Source organism: Lotus japonicus, chromosome 3, assembly GCF_012489685.1.
Source record: "Lotus japonicus ecotype B-129 chromosome 3, LjGifu_v1.2".
Classification (NCBI taxonomy): domain Eukaryota; kingdom Viridiplantae; phylum Streptophyta; class Magnoliopsida; order Fabales; family Fabaceae; genus Lotus; species Lotus japonicus.
Genome location: NC_080043.1, coordinates 77,718,789 through 77,724,845, shown reverse-complemented (window position 1 = coordinate 77,724,845; position 6,057 = coordinate 77,718,789). Strand labels below are relative to the sequence as shown.

Genomic DNA, 6,057 nt, shown 5'->3' with positions numbered 1-6,057 from the left:
AGTTTGTTTGTTTTGCAAACCTAATACTATTCTAGAAGGAGAAATAACTGAAGAAGCTAGGACCTAATTCGTTATATTTTTCAATGACAAAAAACTATTATGAGTTTGCAAAGGGTAAGTCGGCCCTCTAAAATTTTCAAGTATAAATATATTTAAATTTTAAAATATCTATCATTATTTATGAGTTTAATCATTATGTTTTTTAGTCTGTCATAAATAATTTAATATAATACCAATTCATATAACAAGCAAAAATGGTGTCAGATTTGTTAGTGTATGGTCGATGGAATGTGAGTTTGGTAGAGATGGTTTTTAACCCAGCCTCTGCAGCGGTTATTCTAGCTGTCCCTTTGCCTATTCAGAGCTATGATGATCGACTTTTCTGGCCAGGTTCTCCTGATGGGTGGTATACCTCTAAAACTGGCTATGAGTTTCTCAGGTTGGAGCATAGATCGTTGTTGGCATCGTCGTCTACAGCTGCTGTGGTGCCAGGCCCGTTTTGGACGCAGGTTTGGAAGGCTCACTCACTACCTCGTTGCAAAGAGGTGATGTGGAGAGCTTGTACGGGTTATCTTCCTGTGAGGACAACACTTCGTCGTCGGGGTCTGGACGTGGATCCGTCGTGTCCATGGTGTGGATTAGAGGAAGAAACTGAGGTACATGTTCTTCTCTCTTGTCCTGTGATTCAACGTATCTGGTTTGCTATCATGGGGCTTGGGGTCACGGAGGATGCTCCACTCCATGTGGTGGTGGCCCGATTGTGGGATGGGGTGTGTGAGACGGTGGTGGACAAATTCATTACGGTGGTATACGTGATTTGGGAGGCCCGGAATGCGTTGTTGTTTCAGAACCGTGAGTTATCCCTTGACCATGTCCTTGCTCGGGTCGCGTCTCTTGAGGCTTTGCCTTGGCCAGCAGCTTTGCAGCGCTCCCCTAGGGCGGAAGCGGCGGCATGGTCGCGTCCAACAGTGGGGTGGATCAAGGTAAATTTTGATGCTTCCGTGCGGCGTGCTATAGCGGGATTTGGGATGGTGGCGAGGGATGAGGAAGGTGCACTCCTGGCAGCAGCAACTTTAGCTCCGGTGATGATGCAATCAGCGGGACTAGCAGAGGCACTTTGCTTGCGGTGGGCGATGAGGCTTGCTCTTGATCTTGGTTTCTTCTCAGTTTGCTTCGAGACGAATTCTTTGCAGCTTTATCAGTGGTGGCGTCGTCGAACTAGAGGCTCGTCTTACCTTGATTTGATTATTTCTGATTGTCGTACTTTAGCTTTATCTTTTGCAAACATTGATGTTTTATTTATTCGTCGTTCCGGCAACCGAGCCGCTGACTTCTTAGCCCGGGGGGCATCCTCTTTTTTGGTTTGGATAGAGGAGGGACCTCCTGGCCTTGATGCTTTTGTAACCTCTGATGTTATGGCTTCCATGCCTGTCTGATTTATGAGATATATGTTTCTTTCGAAAAAAAAAACTCAAGTGGTATTTATTTAATCAATCAATATCAATATCTCAATATAAATAAAATGAGAACCCATTAGAAGGAAAGTTTGCCATGTGTCACTAGAGGAACCCACCCCCATTTTGCGCCACATTAGCAGAAACATTAAAAAAAATTCTAAATGAAATTCGTAATACTATTTTTGGCAAGGTTTGAATTTTAACACGTGATAGATAGGTTGATCTTCAGCAGGTCTGACTCTGATTTCGAGACTGTATTTGAAAAATTATTAAAAAGTAAACAAATTTTTAAACCTAGGTTTAGGTTATCATTCCCTACTTTATCTCTAACCGTCCAAGGCAGCCAATTAACATGTGTTGTTTCAAATTTTTTAATTTCATCATTCATCTGCAGGGGCAAACGTGTGTATTTGGTTATGGAGTTATTAATTTATCTTTATTGGTTTATCCAAACCACCCACAACAACCAATTATGAGAGAGTAAAAATAGAGAAAGCTTTACGTATACTCTCAGGAGCCCTATCCCTTCTAGCCGCCTACTCTATCCATGTGCTCTGAAAGCTTGAAATCTCATAGCACGCTGCCATTAATTGAGTGCTTAGATTTGAATCTCGCGCTTCATGTGTGATGGTAAGGATTATTTATTCAATTTGATTTGCATCTTCATTATACTTTGAAATTTAAATGTCTCTTATATCTTTCACTCTTCTCCCTGTAGCGCATAAAATTTGTTCATCAATATATTTTCTTCATCATCCCTGTGATCTCTTTCTTCCCTGAACTCGTCCTTTTCCTCTGCCTTCTCTTAACCATTTGTTTTCATCTCATATTTTCGTTGATTAAATCTTATTTTTGGATGGATCGCAGGCTGGATTTCTTGAAGACAAAGTTGGAGGAGGCGATGAAGGTGGCGGAAGGGAGCTTCTCTTGGAAAGATTGGGGGTGGGGCGGTGGGCTTGATTTCTGTTATAAAAGTATCATCTTCTTTATTTTGCATGCAACCTTTTCTTGGTGTACTATTAATGGAGATGATCCGATGGAGTTGTTTTGCAACTGAATCCATCAACTAATCCTAGCATCTAAGATTTTCCTCAGTAACAATTACAAAAACTATGTCCAGATTGGAGTGATAGTTCTAATTGCATCAGGTATGAATTCTTTAATCTCTCTGTGCTTCTCTACTATATAATTGCAAGGCCGTCTTCACCATTCTTACTCCACCTTTTAATTCATGATTTTTTTTTTCACAAGGTGAGGCTTTAGCGATTAAGGGTGAGGCAGCGATGGTTTGTGAGAAAGAGTAAAGTTAGTAGATAATGAATCTGACTCTATAAACATGAAGAGGAGACTTTGGGACACTACACTATGCTGAAAGGATGTATTCGTTTTTTCTTGCTTCTGAAAGTATGTGTTACTCCTTTTTATTCTTATCATATGGACGAGTTAGGGGGTTTCCTTTACTGATAACTGTTTTTTGTCCAATTAAGCTGTAATGCTGTCCAATTTGCATTTCCTTCTCAGAAGATCATTTCTACATTGAATGTAATCTATTTCCATGAACTTTAGGGGGCTTTTTGGAGAACACTTTCATTTCAAAATTATTTGGTCTTTGCCTATACAGTTCCATATGGAATCATACATAGATAATTAAGATGTATGTGCTGCAAGAGTTTACTGCTAGATAGTACTCATCTAGGTGAGTTTGATGTGTTTCATGTTAGGTGCCTATTAGTTTAACTAAAGCTCTATATACATTCTTTTTTCTTGCTCGAGTGAAGCTCTAATTGTTGTGAAGAGCTCAGTTTCTCATGCGTTGAGACTTGAGAGTGACTTTTATAAATCTGATGCTTAGTCTTTTCCTTTGATATATTATGATTACTTATATATTAATTATTCTTGGGTTTGGATTACAGATTAGAAAAATTGGAACAATTTTCTATATTTCTTAGGCATAATTAATATAATAGGGTGTTTGGTTACTCTTTCGTTGTTTTCTCTTTTATTTAAAACAGATTGGGATGGAAAACATGTTTAGCATTTTTTACCTTTTTAATTTTACTTTTTATAATATGGTCAAGTTTGATAGTAGCAAGTAATAGTTTTTTCATTTCTCAAATTTATGAAGCTGGACATGGCATTAATGATCACATTGGGTTTTTGACTTGGAGGGGGAAGTTTTTTTTTTTAATCAGTAAAGTATATATGTATATTATAATAAATAATAAATAGGGAATACTAGGAGTATTCCAATCCAGTACAAAAAATAGCAAGCCAGGAACACACAGAAGCAGGGGAAAACAGCAAAGAGACCCTGCAACTACGGAACCAAAGCAAACAACACTACCCAGTCCACCCGATACATAACCAAGAGACAACACTCTGCATAGACCTATATTAATTGACATATTAAGGTTCTCAATTAGTAGATTGGATGTTTACATCCTCAAAGCTTATTGATAACTTGGTTTATCATCTTCTTTCCTTGACTTATTAAAAATTTCTATTTAATTGTATACCTTCTTTCCTTTGATTACAGATTTGCTTCTTAAATTGCTACTAAGGATTTCATGAGGCATAGTCAGACCAATTCTTCTCCTTTTTCTTATGTATACCTTTATATTTGATGGTTCATTTTAAGTAAATGGGGATAACAATGATACTTTAAAGGAAACAGAAGCACCATTTGCTTTATTCCAGAATCCATGTTATTATAATATGTGTTGCACTATAAAATGCACTGCACTATTACACTGCACCTACCCCATAAATTTTCACCGTTGTGGCACATGTGAAACTTTCAATGAAGTCGGCAAAGGTGTTCATCACATAGTGATCATTGTTTCATTTTAGTATTCCAAAACCTGAAGTTGCAATAACAGTGTTAGAGGATTTGTGGAGCTTCTGTAATTAGTAAGAGATGAGATTGTTGGTATCCATGGATGACATGGTGCCTCACATGATTTTATTTTTAAGAGGTGTCGAACTGCTGCCTTTTCAGTTCTATATACTGACTCACATAGCTCTTTAATATCTACTGCTCTTGAAATAGAGCTAAAAATAATGTGATTCTGATGTTGAACTATGTGAACACTTTGGTTCAGATTGTGTTGATGCTATTTACGGGAGTGGAAAAAGAGTCATTCACATTGAGTATGATACTGCTAGGCCTTATAAGTGGCTTGGTGAGAATTGGTCTATATGATATGAGCTATGATGATTTAAATATGGAATGTTACTATGGTTGTTATGTGGATTGTTATTTCATCAAATATGTTTCAATTTTTGGCTTTTGGGTCTTGAGTGTTGCCAAGATTTTTTTTTTGTTTTTCTTTTGTGTCATGTTGCCTAGACCCTTATGTTTTTGGGTTATGCTTATGGTTTTCTTTTAATTGGGCGTCTAAAGTTATTATCTAATTGCTGTTGTGTGTTTGTTTTTGTTTGGAATGTAGGCAAAGCTACATAAGCTTTCAGAGGATTGAAGAGCTCCTAAAGGCTATGGATGAGCTACTGGAATAGTAGGAGGATGATCTCAAAATTTGTGGCCATCAGTAGGATAAGCTTCCCTCTGAAGGAGAACAAAGTTGATTTCGGTTGAATGATCTTACAATTTTCCAGTGAAATAAAATACAGTTTGTCATGTCTAAAAGTATGCACTTCAATGTACTTTCTTTGTTTGATTTTATACGCTCTTCATCTGATTGAAAACATCTCAGTATCCTATAGCAAGCTCTCAAAGAGCTTCTAGGTGATTCTAAAAATTATGGAGTTTCTTGGTGATTCTAAAATTGTAACCCTTTTTAATAACACATATAGTAATCTAATGATTGTAACATGGATGTAGTGTAACATGTTCTTAGAGTGTCAATTTGTAACTAACTAATTTTTTACTGTGTTTCTTCACTTTTAGGTGAGATATAGAAAGAGATCAGATGATGGCACCTCGTGAATGCTTGAGTACTCTAAGTTTAAAAATTTGAAGGCAAAGCTGGAAATGACCTGGTTATTAGTATAGATTGTAATTTTATAAGTAGTTTTCCGTGCCAGGATATAGTCACTTTGATTTCTTAAACCAAATAACACTGTAATAGTATAATGCAGACTGCTGTGTTTTCTGAACACGTTGCTTCTACAATTAGCTTAACTGATTATAGTTAATGCAGTAATATGAATCTATTCAATTTTATATGTTGAGCACATACTGGATTCAGCTTTTCTTGATTTTTTCATCCTCTTCTCGCTTGGACTTTAACAGCTAGAATTAGGTATGAGTATATAACTTAGATTTGTCCAAGAAAAAATCAGTTAGGACATAAGACATCTAATATGAATGAGCTGTTGCATTTCAAATAAACATTCTTTCACATCCTATTACGCTAACCACACCAAGTGAGAGATAAGAAGAGAAGAGAAAAAATGAGATGTATAGTAGGAAAAAAAAATACGAATTGTATATAAATGAAATAAAAAAGGAATTGGGTTTGAATTAATCAAAACTCTTCTATTTCTGGCTTCCTTTGCAGCAACTTTTATTGGGTGTTTAGAATCAGAAATTTGATATAGCTTAACTAATGAGGTTGCAATATTTTAATCAAAGTGTCAT

At 36.6% G+C, this 6,057-nt stretch overlaps 1 long non-coding RNA gene across 4 annotated transcripts; it reads left to right on the top strand.

Annotated features, from left to right (window-relative positions):
• The first annotated feature begins 1,883 nt into the window (after positions 1 to 1,883).
• On the top strand, positions 1,884 to 5,573 carry LOC130746113 (uncharacterized). Of its 4 annotated transcripts, none has more exons than XR_009022012.1 (5): positions 1,884 to 2,087; positions 2,325 to 2,605; positions 2,709 to 4,639; positions 4,907 to 5,103; positions 5,365 to 5,573. It is a non-coding gene; the product is annotated as an uncharacterized LOC130746113 (long non-coding RNA). The 4 variants fall into 4 exon arrangements; XR_009022013.1 differs by having other exon boundaries at positions 1,892 to 2,087; positions 2,709 to 2,861; positions 4,559 to 5,103; XR_009022011.1 differs by having other exon boundaries at positions 1,901 to 2,087; positions 2,709 to 2,861.
• Positions 5,574 to 6,057: the final 484 nt, after the last annotated feature.